General features: G+C 36.7%; 1 protein-coding gene across 2 annotated transcripts in view; it reads right to left on the bottom strand.

The window, feature by feature from the left end:
* KCNA4 (potassium voltage-gated channel subfamily A member 4) overlaps positions 1 to 14,609 on the bottom strand; it is a 61,717-nt gene extending 47,108 nt beyond the window's left edge. For both annotated transcript variants that reach the window (XR_009245303.1, XM_058663235.1), the window contains exon 1: positions 14,490 to 14,609. The gene's annotated coding sequence lies outside the window, so the exon portion shown is untranslated. The remainder of the gene's footprint in view (positions 1 to 14,489) is intronic.
* Positions 14,610 to 15,484: the final 875 nt, after the last annotated feature.

Genomic DNA, 15,484 nt, shown 5'->3' with positions numbered 1-15,484 from the left:
GATGACGTCGTTAACACTGGACAGCCTATCCCTAACTTTTGGTATTTCTCTATTGATGCCTCCTACCACTGAGGCTATCCTGTTTTTGCTTCAAATAGAATTTGAATTCAATCTATCTCCTTTATTGTATAAATTTTGACAGCAGGGTTTCCTTGCCTGTTTCATTAGTTTGGTGTGATTTTGTTTTACATTTCTACCCCATCTAGTCTACAACAAGCATCAACAAGCATCAAGTCTTCCTGAGATACTGTCAATTCACAGCTTTTTCTTCTATCAAAATTATTGCCTACTACCCAACACCAATAGCTCTTAGCTATGTATTTTTTAAACAGTGTTTTGTTTAATCTCATAAAATTTAAAAATTAATAAAATATTTTAAAACCTTAGATTCTACATAAAACTTTTTTGTGTGTGTCCTGGCATAATCACAAAAATTGGCAGCTCCATTCAAGTTTAATTTCAAGTGTGGCTATAATCACCTGGAGCTAAATTATGGAATGCTATTAGCAAAATTTGGTTTTCTACATACTCATTCCCAACTGACCTGCCCACTTCCACCTCAGGGAGACATTGCTCTTACAGTTGGACCACTTAGTCCTATCAACTTGAGGGTCAACTGGGGATGGATTCATTTGCCCAAATGGTTGGAGGATTGGATTTTTTTTTCATATAAATTTTGAACAGAAGGATTCAGTTCTTCAGAACCTACTGGCTACAGTCCTTCTTAAGTAGCTTGTCATTTGGGGTTCCCATTGATAAGGCTCAGTACTTGAGAAAGATGGCTCTCAGTACTTTATCACAGCCAGCAACAGAAAGAGACTGCAAATGAATAGGGTGGAAATTACAGTTACAGAGTTTGTTCTTTACAAGGATGTATTTAGTTTCAGCCCATGTTCAAAGGCAGTAGGAAATACCTGGGGTGATGACCATTGCAAGCTGTCTGAAGTTGCCTACTGTGCTTCTTCAGCACTCTCATAGTCTGAACAGGACATTTGAGACCACAGCTCTCTTTTGAGCTTTTGCAAAGTACTTCATTAAGTAAGAGGTAGAGGGACATAAATGACAACTTGGAAGATTAACTAGAGCAAAACTTTCTGGAGGCTGGCATAATGGGAAAGAGATGAGAGAGCAAACAGACAACAGATGTGGGCCTATTACCATTAATGGGAGTTAATCCAACCAATTAATTAATTCATTTATGTAGTTATGTCACCCAAATATGATACAAGTAAACTTGACGGCCATATGTGATCTTTAATTATTTTAATTCCAGGGATTTTAAATAATTAATTAAGATACTATGCTAGCCACATTCAAAGAAAAACATTAAAACCTCTTATTAAACTTTCATGCTTTAATTTTTCATATCTTTGTCTACATTTTACACATACACATTTTCTTATGTTATTGCATGGATTGTGCAATTCTAGGTTCTTTTTTATTCACTTTATAGGACTTTTGTGAATGATTATTGTTCAAATTTTAAAGAAACTATATTTTCCAAACTTAACTAAAACAAGCAAAAAGAGTTGAACATAACAAAGATATGCTAGCCATCATGATGTATCAATAGCTAAATTCTCACCTTGCAAGCACCAGGATCCCATATGGGTGCCAGTTGGTGTCCTAGCTGCTCCACTTCCCATCCAGCTTCCTGCTTGTAACCTGGGAAACTGGTAGAGGATGGCTCAAAGCCTGGGGACCCTGAACCCATGTGAGAGATCTGAAAGAAGCTTTGGGCTCCTGGTTTCAGATTGGCTCAGCTCAGGCTGTTGTGGCACTTAGGAAGTGAACCAGTTGATGGAAAATCTTTCTGTCTCTCCTCCTCTCTATAAATCTGCCTTTCTTTTTTTTTCTATTTTATTTTTTTTTATTCATTGATTACATTGTATTATGTGATACAGTTTCGTTGGAACTGGGAATCACCCCACCCTTCCCCTCGCCCTCCCCCCATGTGGGATAGTACACCTTGTTGCATATCCACTGATCAAGTACAGTTGAGATTCCCTCTTTGCAAGCATAAACTAAACATAGAGTCCAACATCTTATAGTCCAATCTAGTTCCTCAGCTTTCTGGGGAGACCCTGTCCGGTCCGAGGGCAGAACCATCAGATTATCAACCCGATCAATTAAAGGCTCCAACATACCCTCAGCAACAATTAACTTTGTTGTGTAACTAATAGTTATAGTATTGAGTAACCAGTATGTTAAAAACAATTGCAATCTGCCTTTCTAATAAAAATAAGTCTTAAAAAATTGAAAATATGCTGAACAATGACAAGTGAATACAGAAAAAGACTCATGTCATAACTTCTACGATTTGGGTCACATAGCATTTATAATGATGAAAGGTACAGTTCATAAGATGTAAGTACCATGAAACAGAAGCATTATTTATATGAGATCAATAAACTTTAAAATGCTAATCTCTTCAAAATATAACTGTCATTTCTTTTATTTTCCCACATTCTCTTGATATAATTACTCAGCTTAAAAATAAGCAAATATATAAATAAATAAGCACTATAAAAAGAATATAGCCACCTTTATTCTCTACCATAAAAAATGACAGTATGTTTTTCTAAACTAGTGATAAGGTAAACTAGATTCCCAAACCACCAGCAATAAAACATTTGAAAGAAAGTGCTAGGTTTTCATTGTCAACTAAATCCTATCAAAATGAACCAAAAGTAGAAACAAAATGATTATAAACTATGGCAATAAGCATCATCTATTTCAAGTGTGAAATCAGAGAATACTTCATATTAATAACAGATACTAATCAAATAGATTCAGATATTCTAAACTGGACTACAATAGGGAAAATATATCTTTATTCAAACATGAATCTTTAGAAAAAATAAACACTTAGGAAAGATATTTCACAAGTAAAGTTTTGTAAAATTTAAACATACAATGTTTACACTTTTCAGAGCTTCTCAATATCTCTTATGAAAAGCCAAAAAATAAAATTTTAGAATGAAAAAAGCAAAATTCAGATTTTTTACTCACCTATAAACAGTAAAACTAATTTACATACATAGGACTTAAGAGAATGTTATATGATTGCCAGGTGTGGTTTCATCCCAGCGAGTCAACATTATGGCAAAGAGCCATTAAGAATTTTTGTTTTGCACAAACAAGAACCACATGTCCTAGCTATACTTGTTTTGTTTTGTTTAAAGATTTATTTATTTTTATTGGAAAGGCTGATCAGATTTACAAAGAGGAGAGACACAGAGAAAGATCTTCCATTCACTGGTTCACTTCCTAAGTGACCACAATGTCCAGAGCTGAGCCAATCTGAACTAAGGAATCAGGAACTTCTTCCAGCTCTCCCACGAGTGCAGGATACTAAGGCTTTGGGTCACCCTCTACTACTTTCCCAGGCCACAAACAGGGAGTTGATGGGAAGTGGAGCCATTGGGACATGAACTGGCACCTTTTTGGGATCCTGGTCCTTGCAAGGTGAGGACTTTTGAGCCATCCTGCCAGGCCCAGGTGGACTTGTCATTAGATGTTGCTATATGATTGCTTCTCATTCAATGGAATGTGAGCAAATGTAGCACATGCTACATTACTTATGCATTACTTTTATTAATTAATGCTCCATGGTGTTTTACTCCATTGTAGAGTTGGAATGGATATGTTAATCAGAACTTGGAAGCTATATTTTGAAGATGGTAGGGACTGTGTGAGTCTGGATGTCAGAAAACAGCTACTTATGCTAAATTATTCATTTCTAGTTACGTTCTAATAAATAAAGTTTTTAAAATTTGAACGAGTATGCTTTGACTCTGTATTCATCCTACTATACCCCATTTATACCTTATTAGTATAAATCACACATATGACAAAAGACAGTTATTACTAGTATGTTCTTCAAAGATGCTTGATAAAATTCAGATTCTCATCTTTTGTTTCAAATTTATCTTTCATTTTTCTTTTTTGCCTTCAATGATTTTTGAGGTACAATAACATCTCTGATTTTCTTGCTTTTTGATGTCCATTGTCATGTTCCTAAACCTTCTATTGAGTCACCTCTTTTTGATTAACCTAGCCTGACCATCCTTCTGTCATTTGATATGTTCAGCTAATAAAAGAGCCAAAAGATTGAAATGTACTACATTTTCCAAGAATAATTCATTTTCAGGGTCTGACGCAGTAGCCAGGATCCCATATGGGTGCCAGTTCTAATCCTGGTGGCCCTGATTCCCACCCAGCTCCCTGCTTGTGGCCTTGGAAAGCAGTCAAGAACGGCCTAAAGCCTTGGGACCCTGCTCCCATATGGCAGACCCAGATGAAACTCTGGGCTCTTGGCTTCGGACTGGCTCAGTTCCAGCCATTGTGGCCGCTTGGGGAGTTAATCATCGGATGCCAGATCTTCCACTCTGTTTCTCCCTCCTCTCTGTATATCTGACTTTGCAATAAAAATAAATAAATCTAAAAAAACAAACAAAAACAGAGTAATTCATTTTCTTCTAAGGACGAAGAATATGCCTTCTTTTTTTAAACCAAAAGGATCACAGGGAAATTTTTTCAACTAACTAGCATTTCTAACTTGCCAGTCCCTACCAGGAGCACATGTTCAAACATGAAATAGTCACCTGTTCTATGATGCACTAGTGAGAAATGGCCTTTGATGATAAACTGGTCAGTGTGGATTTGCAGCAGTCACTCACACAACAAAATCAAATGCTTCCTCTTAAGTATAAGATTCTAGAGGACTGGCAACATCTTAGTCAAATAAGACAGCCTTCATTATCTAAGCTTACTGTACTGTTACATAATGTTCTGTGACCTAACAGTGTTATCAATCTTGACAAAAACTTCTGCTTCACTTTGTAAAGTGATACATAGTTGTTATAAGCTATGAAAGCTATTATAGTTTCACAGCAGTCTTCTACATGGGAATAATCCCTGTTTCAAAGCTTAGAAAATTTGCAGAAGAGTAAAGAAATCTACACTCTATCCTTACAGAGTGATCCCTGCTGCAAAGTCTTTAAAGAAGAAAAGGTTAGGCATGCTTCTGAGAGGCAGTTATGTAATACAATGTTTACATCAGTAAAAACTCACTATCCCCACAAGTAGCTCTTTTGCTGTTTCAAATTGCCTCCAACTCATCTCGTATTTCCCTTATAGACTAAAGTTATTCCATGATTTGATATGATTTCTGTATCAATTGGGTAATTTGAAAGTAAGAGAACCCAAGTATCTATGTAACTGTGTCACATAATACAATGTAATTAATGAAGTTAAATAATAAATAATTAAAAAAAAAAAACCAAGGAGTTAGATAGGAAGTAGAGCAGCTGGGACTTGAACTGGTGCCCAGATGGCATGCTGATGCTGCAGGTGACAGCTTTACCTGCTGCACCACAGTGTGCCAGCTTCACCATAGAAGTTTTACTCTAACTCAGTACCTAGGAAACCTTTAACATCAGCCAAACACCAGCCCCTTTGTCACTGCTCAGGCCGGATGTGTCTTGTCATCACTCAGTGTCATTGCACTAGAAGTGGAATCTGTATTTCCTTAAAAACAATAAACCTGGTCTTTCTAGGCTGATTTCACCACAAAAAAAAAAAAAAAAGAAAGAAAGTAAGTGTCACAAGCCCAAATCCAAATCATTTAAGGAAAAAGGTGAAAAGGATAATTTATATATTGCTTTATTTTTTAAAGATTTATTTATTTTTATTGAAAAGACAGATAAACAGAGAAGGAGATGCAGAGCTAAAGACCTTCCGTCTGCTGGTACACTCGAAGAGGGTAATTTAAATTGAATAAAATATCTAAAATATTCAGGAGATTTTAAGCCCTAAATTGAATTTGATGTAGAGACTCAGTCAAAATTTCCATTTTTTATAAATTATCTTCTTGTGGTAGTAAAAAAAAAAAAGACTACTGTGAAATGTAGACGATGGTGCTAAAAGATTCTCTCTTGAACTTTCCTGTTAGTTTCCTATGATTTGTGGCATATTTGTCCCGAGTGGATACATCACTCTGATTGATCAGGTCCTGTGATCACCTGTGTGATGGACCTTCTGTACTCACTCCTTAGGAAAGGATTCTCCAGCAGAAATAATACTCTCAGCAGGTAGAAATAGAGGCAAAGCCCAAACCTGCTAGACATACAGAACTTCAGCTGCCAAAATACACAACTGCTCATTTCATTTCAGCTGATGTGAGTATTGGATGTTAAGCCTTGTTTTTCATAGTTACATTAACTTGTTATTTCTGAAACTTATGACCTGTGTTTTGCCTTAAATATAATATCTACATCTGTTGTATGCAGGACTAATTATGCTCATGGAGAGAGTCTGAAGCATTCTTAACCTTTCACCCAGAATTCTGGCACAAGTAGCAGAATCAAAACAATACTATGACTATGAGGAGGTCAATTTGTTGTTTACCCACACAACACTGGTGCACACTGAAATATCTGAAACTTTCCCTGTCAACATAATCACTTAACATGCTGTGCTGCTTTTCTGTGAGGCTTTACGCGTGTGATGCAGCCAAAACTGGCAGGCCTGAAAGGGGTAGCCGTTCCACGCTGCGTTCTTGCCATCACCCCCAAACTGCCAGATCCCTGCGCGCAGGTACCCTCGGGAAACATGCATCATCCTATTCGCTCAGCATCTCAGGAGTGTTCCTTCCCATTCAGCTCATTTCTGACTCATGCACCTGCTCCCAAATTTCCCTTCAGAGACACTGGTATAATTCTTCATGATGTTTAAAATTCTGGGGGAAAAATGAAGCTTAACAAAACTGACAGACTAAATCAAAGTTCCTGTTTTCTAAGAATATGTCATAAATGTCCAAGAGGCAAGCAAGTGCAAATCATGGCTACAACTTTACTCATTCTTGATACATCAAAAACTTGAAGATAATTCAGATGGCAGGCAATATGTGATTCCTCAGCTTGTGTACTGTATGTTCAGAGGCCCGGGAAAGTTCCCCAAAATTATGCAGATTAGCTAAAGTCCATATTCTATTGCAGAGAAAACTGCTCTGAATAATTTTTTAGCAACAAAACTTAATAGAATAGTTTCTTAGTTCTTTCTAATAAGACTGCTTGATTATTACAAACATTGACTCTTACTATCTTTAGGATTTCCTCAAAATGTAGAACAAAGGAAATTCTGTTTGGGAGGAGAAGAACTCTAGAAAGAAAAGAAATTAACCAAAAAAAGAAGAGTCTGTATAGATAATTAGATTTTGTTAAAATAAATAATAATGGCTTTGGCTTCGAATGCTGTTACAAAAGCTCCATCAAAACATACCATATCCGGGTCCAGCTCAGTAGCCTAGTGGCTTCAGTCCTCGCTTTGCATACACTGGTATCCCAAAGGGGTACCACTTTGTGTGGCCATTGCGGCCACTTGAGGAGTCGATCAGTGGAACGAATACCTTTCTCTCTATCTCTGCTCGTCTCTGTGTATCTGCCTTTCCAATAAAAAATAGATATATCTTACAAAACAAACACCATGTACTATTTAATCTTGACACAATTAGATACATGCAAATAAGTTTTAAAGTCTTAGTTGTTGATGTCAGCAATGTGGCCCAGATTAATCCAACACTTGTATATCTACAGTCCAAATCAATATGCTGGTTCAAGTCCTGGCTACTCTGCTTCTGGTACAGCGACCCACTAATGCACCCGAGAAAGCAACAGCAGATTGTGCAAGTGGAACTCCTGGCCCTGAACTGGCTGTGGAAAACATTTAGGGAGTGAACCAGTCTGTCTCTTCTAGCTGGTGATCTACCTTTCAAATAAATAGATCATTTAAAAAGGAGTTGTGTATACAAGTAAATTCCACTCTCCTTTTCATGAACGACTTGCAATAAGACATGGAATGGTACTTTGTTGCTCACAAAAGAGCTACCAGTATAGGAACATCTTACAAACAGATTATAAGGATCCCTCTAAAGTTGTAGAAAACGGAAACATACAAAATTATCTTTCTGTGGTTTATTAAAAATCAGTTAAATTAGATCTGTCAGGTTAGTTATCTATCTGTGGCTACCCTATCCTGATGCCACCTGGTGACTTCTTGTTTTTATAAGATGAATATACAGAGGATTAATTACAGAGTTATAAGATTATAAGACATCTATATAACAGAAAGTATTTAAGGCTTTCTCCTTAAATTTTCATTAAAGAAAGGCAGTATGTGTTGACTCCCATCCTCAAAATAAATGTCTCTGTGCACAGATATGTACACAATGGGGCAGTTGTTACTGGGGATGGGATTCACAGGAAACGGTTCCTAAGAAAACCACAGAGAGATATGTGACATCTACCAGAAAGGAGAGCAGCATTGTGTCTCTTTCTGGATGCTTGCTTACGTAGAGTAATTGCAGCTGTGACTCTGACCCCAAATGCATAGTGGATGGCAGAGCCCAGAGTAGGAGGAATAGCAAATCATTGTCTTCCAGTTTTGCAATAGGAAGTACATATAACTTTTCACACTGGATGCATGGAAGTTGTAGAAACTGACTAATCTTAATCTTCACGATGAGGTTCACATTGCCAAAGACATGCTCAGTCTCCTTGTCATATCCCTTGGAACAGAATAAACTCCATCCCTCTTTTTGGTGCCAACACTCCCCACTCAGATGAATTTTGTTCTCCAGATTCTTCCTGGAATCCTTTGCTGGGTTTTCCTCATATCCTTGTCCTTTCATGTTGGAATGCCAATGGACATAGTCCTTTAACTCTATTCTCTTCTCCATCTTCTATTACTATTGTGCTCCAGCTCAAAAACATCTATTTACTAATGATTTTAAAATTAATATCCCCTGCATGGATGTTTAATTAGAACTCCACACTCAAATAGCCAGTTACCCCACTCAACATGTCTTTTTAGATATATACTAAGAATTTTAAAAGTAATATGTATAGAAGAAGACCAAAATCATGATTCAAAGATAATAAAATTAATAAATTGAATATTATTATGGTGAAACATTACATTTCCAAAAAAGCAAAAATTAAAAACTTCCTCCATAAGCTGAATAAAACACAAAATTTGACAAAAGCAACACATTTGGCATTCATGAGATTATTATTATGTAGAGTAATATCATTGTTATTATATAATATAATATATATGAGTAATGTTGTATTATTATTTATAATAATCCAAGGAGTATTTACTTAAAAAGAAACCTGAATCACAGTAAAAACAATGAGTGCCATGAATACAATGGGTGGGTGATAGGATTCTAAGAAAATCATTAAGATATGGGTGACATCTTCCAGAAAGGAGGGAGACATTCATTTCCCTTTTTTTTTGAAATATACAGAATAATTGCTGCTTTGACCTTTGTCCCATTTAACTAATCTTCTTTTCCCTTCTCCCCAGTTCTGTAGTAATCCTGAAACACAAATAAACTATGACAGGTGCAAAAGCCAACAGACTAACAACCAAATTAAAGATTGGAGGAAGCAGAATGGGTATGAAATTTTCAAAAGGGTTCACTCCAGGAGAACTGATAATAGTTGACTTGTCTAGAAATTTTCTGAATAGTTTCATTCTCAGAGTTTATGTTTACTTAACCTATTTCAAAGATCACACTGTGTGAACAATCCTATCTCTACAACAACTGATGGTAACAATCCAGGGGTATTGTTTCAAATCACAAGTGTTTGAGGCACTAATATAAGTTGGGATCAACAAAAGACTAGAGAATGAATATTTACAAGGAAAAACTGGGAAGTGAAAAGCCAGAGCAGGTTTCAAAAGTTTTGATAATCCATTGGAAGGCAGAAGTCACACATACGTTCATGGTTATGCTAATTTCTAAGAAAATCTAAGAACACTAAACTCTCAGTAATGGAGCCTTAAAACTACTCAAACACTAAGTAAGAACTGCAGCTGAGTCCTTACCTGCCTCTTTCAGCATTGAAGGAAAGCATGCCCCAACTAACACACATAGAGACTCTAGGCAAAAACTAGGAGAATAATCTATTCAAGGTACTACAAGAAATGCATGAACGCTCAATGGCTTTCCATTAGTACAGTGGTCATACTACATTACAGTAGCAAAATCTACATGTGACAAATTATAAAAACCTTATGGTATGATTCGAGTATATCCTCCTTCAAGTTCAAATATCAAAAATTCAATCATCAGATTTATATTAATGGTGTTTAGAGGCAATTAAGGTTGGATAAGGTCATTAGGGTAAGATCTCCTGAACAGGTCATATGTCTTTACAAGATCAGGACGAGGGTCCTGACCTAGGTTGCTGGCTCTGCCTCATCATGTAAAGCCCTCCGTCATGTGCTAACACGGCAGGAAGACTCTCACATGTGGGGCAGATGCTCATGTCATATCATTAACTTCCCAAGCCTCCAGAACCAAGAGCCCAATAAACATCTTTTCTTTATAAATTACTCCATCTCAGGTATTTTGATATGACAATGTAAAACTGATTAAGCCATCTTATAAAACAAGTCCAGGAATATCACTTCACAGCAACTGTAACAAGTAGCTGCAGCAGCGTATCCTGAGGAAGAGATCACATGTTATCAAAAATGCCCCAGTCTTAAAAGGATGAACTTTTGCAAATAAAATTTCCCTGTCTGCCATTGATTTTCCACTTTTTTATTTCTATACTAGACTGAGGAAAGAACCCATGAAGCTTTTCTGGTAACACAGAAGTGGGGAGATGACAGAGCTATTTGAGGGCAAAGTAGATTATTTTTGTTGTTGTTGTTGTTGTTGTTGTTGTTAAATTTTTATTTTGAATTTTTGAATTTTATGGTACAATTTCATAGAGACCGGTATTCCTCCTGACTGATTTCCCTATGTCGCTATAATAGTATAGTCCTTCATAAGGAACCATAATTCCATTAGTGTGTTTTATGTTAAGACGTTAATTGTGGGTTGGGGGAATCCCACAGCCTATGAAACTGTGTCACATAATACAATGTAACTAATAATAAAAAAATAAACACACACACACACACACACACACAAAAGATGTTAATTGTGAATCACAGATCAACCACTATGAAAATAGATCCCCAAAACATGGTGAAACAATCAAGAGAATTAAAATGGTATACTACAAATAGCTACTTATTTGGCCCAATATGGTGGTTCAATGATTAAATTCTCACCAGGATCCCATATGGGTTCCAGTACATGCCACAGCTATTCTACTTTCCATATAGCTCCCTGCTTATGGCCTGGAAAAGTAGTAGAGGATGGCCTTAGAACCCTGCACCCACATGGGAGGCCCAGAAGAAGCTCCTGGCTTTGGATAACCTTAGGTCTGGCCATTTTGGCTATTTGGAGAGCAAACCAACAGACAGAGGATTTTTCTGTGTCTCTCCCTATTTCTGTAAATCTGATCTACCTTTCCGATACAAATAAATAAATGCTTTAAAGAATATCTACTTATTTAAAAACAATTATTTAATTCAAAGAAAGAGAGAGCGAGTGAGACCTTCCATTCACCGATTCAATCCCCAAATGCCACTAAGCCCAAATTTGTACCGGGAAAAAAATCAAGAGCTAGGAGCTTCTTTCAAGTCTTCCACATGGGTGGGAGGGTCCAAGGACTTTAGCCATGCTTCGCTGGCTACAAGTAGGGAGCTGGACCAAAAGTAGAGCAGCCGGGACTCAAGGTAGAGCCCATATGGGATGAAACTGCTGTGGCCATTGTCTTTACCTGTTATGCTACAGCACAAGCCCCAAATAGGTACTTTTAACACAAAAGAAGCCAAGAAAGAAGGGATAGAAAAGAAACAAAAGGTGCAAAACAGTCTTGTTAACCTTATCCTGTCAGAAACTATGTATGTATAAAACTGGATTACACACTGATTTTTTGAAAGAGCAGAAAATGATACTGGATTTTTAGAGACACAATTAGTTCTGTCATGAGTGTATGACACACACTTTAGATTCAAAGAGAAAATAGATTTCAGTAAAAGGCAAACAAGAATAAATAAAGAACTGAAATGCAATAGTAAAAAACAAAATAGGTTTTAGGACAAAAATTGTTAATATGGTCAAGGAAGGACATTTTATAATGATTGAAAGCTCAATATGTCATGAAAATATAACCATTATAAACACAAATATACCTAAATAGTATCCCAAACTATGTTAATCAAAACCTCAAACATCAGGGGCCATCGTCATGGTCACATTAGCTAAATCTTCACATATAGTGCCAGCACCCCATATGGGCACTGGTTTGAGTTCCAGCTGCTCCATTTCTGATCCAGCTCTGTACTTATGTGCTTTGAAAAGCAGTGGAAGATGGCCAAATGCTTGGTCTCTGCATCCACATGTGGGAGACTTGGAAGAAGCTCTAGGCTACTGGTTTCAGATCTTCCCAACTCTGGGTGCTGGGACCATCTTGGGAGTGAATAAGCCATTGGAAGATCTTTATCTTTGTCAATTAACAAATCCTCTAACATAAAAAAGTAGGAAAAGGAGAGCTAGCAAAGGAATGGCAATGACAAAAATCCAAGCAGATATAATTGAAATAACAGAAAATATGCATAAAATAAAAATAGGTGCATCAAATTTGGTTAACTAAAACATTTATAACATTAGAAAGCTTTTATTTGAATGACATATCAAATATTGCATGTTTCTATTTTTATGAACATCCAGTGTAGTCAAATCTGCAGAGACAAAATGAAGACCAGAGGCTGCCAGAGACTAAGAGGAAGGACTAGGAAACAACTGCTAATTGATGTAAGGGGTCCAGTGCATTGGCCCAGCATCTAACGTCCTTGCCTTGAGTGAGCCAGGATCCCACATGAGTGCCAGTTCTAATCCCGGCAACCCTGCTTCCCTTCCAGCTCCCTGCCTGTGGCCTGAGAAAGTAGTGGAGGACAGCCCAAGCCTTGGGATCCTGAACCCCAGTGGGAGACACAGAAGCAGCTCTGGGCTGCTGGCTTCAGATCTGCTCAGTTCCAGCCGTTATGGCCGCTTGGGGAGTGAATCAGTGGACAGAAGATCTTCATCTCTGTCTCTCCTCTCTGTATCTGACTTTGTAATAGAAAAAATAATAAATCTTTAAAAAAATAGTGACATATGAATTATATCTCAACAAAGATTAAGGAGGAAAAAATGCATAATTAAGATGAAAACAGAAGTCAAACACTGGTAGGAAATGCTTGCATATTATGTATCTGATAAATATTTGTCTCTGAGTATGTAGATAACTTAAACAACTAAGTAAGACAGCCACACTTTTTTTTTTCAAATAAGTAAACATTTTTAGTCCTTGTTTACACTCCTGCGGAACTGTTTTTCACTTGCTGAATATCATGGTTAATGGTTATGTTATACCTGTTACAGAGTAGATTGAAATTATGCTTTTGTAAAAGTTAAAGAATAAAAAAGAATGGGTAGAAGGAGGAGAAAGGAAGGAAGGCGAGGGGAAGAGACATCTGTAGTTATCTTCTTAGAATTGTACCCATGAAATACAGGAAATTTATTCTCTTTATTTTAATGAAGATTAAAACTAAAAAAGAAATCACAGCACACAAAAAGTTTCTGCCTTGCAGCTAAAAAAACTCTTAAAGAAAAATTTCTAGCTTTAAATTAGTCATTTATAAAATACAAATAATGTCACAGTGGTGTTCCATTCCCTAGCTCCTGTGTTTTGCCCACCTGAATCTCTAGCTGAAGTTACCCAGATGGGGGTGTGGGAGCTGGCACAACAGACTGCCCCAAATACTTCCAAGATGAAACCAACAGGTATTCCAAAGAAACAAGCATGAACATCAATGTGATTAGTCAGAAATATTTATTAGAGGAAATTACACCTGGTGTGCTGCAGTCACCATTACGAAAGAAACCAAGAAAAGACATGCTGCATTTAGTTATGTCCACAAGGATGGCATTGAATTAAATGGGGTTTAAATGATGGTTTACAAATTTGGCTTCTGGGGGATGGAGTAGTTATTACGTGCTTAACATCAATCTTCAAATGTTTTGAATATTCACCTAAACAACTTATCAGGCACTGGAGATATTTCAAAGCCCTGGATTTAGTCCCAGCATGTAGGAGAAAACACACAGCTGGCTGAGTTACAGAATGTTCTAGATATTCTGTGCTTCTCAGGCAAAAGAAGAAAGAAATCGGGGATGCTCTAGAAAGGCTATTTGCCAGAAATGGACACTGCTAAATGTGGTTATGCGTGTGAAGCCACCTTGGAAACTAGTTCAAAGTTTACCATGTGTATCATTTCTGCTACAAATACACTGTTTCATCAGATTTTGTTATAAATACCAACAGATTGATAGGAATTATGTACTACTACAGTATCAATGATTTTGTGATTAGTTTTAAATTTACTTTACATGTCCGCTGCCCTGTGACTGCCCTGCTAAGCTTCTTACCTGCAAAACCGAGCATCCTATATGGGTTCCAGTTCAGTCCAGCTCCCAGATCATGTGCCTGGAAAGCAATGGAAGGTGACTCAAGTGATCGGGCTCCTCCACCTACCTGGGAGACTAGAATGAAGCTCCTGGCTCCTTGTTTCTGGCTTCCCACTGGCTCAGCTCTGGCCATTGCTTCCATTTAGGGAGGATATCAGCAGATGGAAGATCACAATCTGTCTTCTCGCTCTCTCCTTCTCTCTGTAACCCTGTTTTTCAAATAAAAATAAATCAATATTTTTAAAAATGTACATGACTGAAGTTGAGCATGTTTTTATTTGATCATTGTTTATAACTCTTGCCTGTTTTTCCTGTCGACACAATGATCCTTTTTGCTTTTTGTTTGTTGAACTCCTTATTTAGTAAAGCCATTGTGCTTTTGATTATCATGAAAATTAAAAATATTTTGTCTTAAAAAGAAAACTATCAAGCTAAAAATATTAAATATAAGCTTAATCAAAAATCTAGAAAATTCCATTCCCAGGAATTTACCCAAGAGAACTTAGGACATTTGTCCATGAGAAAAACTTACACAAAAATATCCATAAGAATATTGCTCATTACATGCTAAAATTGAAAAAAAAATCTAAATGCCCATCATCTTGTAAATGGATAAATAACAAGTAATATATCCTTACACTATAATACTGTTCTCCAATAAAAAGAGAATGAAATACTGATACATTCTACAACATAGCTAAGCCTGAAAACCATCAGGCTTAATAAAAGCAAGCCAGAAGCAAAAGACTACATATTATATTATTCCAGTTATATAAAATGTCTAAGACTGTCAGGTTCATAGAGCTAGAAATCAAATTAGTGGTTGACAGGAGCTAGAGAAGGGAGCAGAGATTGATTGTGAATGGACGAAAGGGAATTTTGGCAATGGCAGTGTTCTAAAACTATAATGTGAGGATTATCGCACTACACTCTAACCGCTAAATGTCACTGAATAGGATACTGACAAAATGTGATTTGGGGGCATGTGTATTTTGTATAGTCAATTGTCATATGTAATAAACTTTAATATGCAAATTTTGTAAAAACTATAAACACCAACTG

The sequence above is a fragment of the Ochotona princeps genome, chromosome 4, assembly GCF_030435755.1.
Source record: "Ochotona princeps isolate mOchPri1 chromosome 4, mOchPri1.hap1, whole genome shotgun sequence".
Classification (NCBI taxonomy): domain Eukaryota; kingdom Metazoa; phylum Chordata; class Mammalia; order Lagomorpha; family Ochotonidae; genus Ochotona; species Ochotona princeps.
This window is presented reverse-complemented; position numbering and strand designations above follow the sequence as displayed.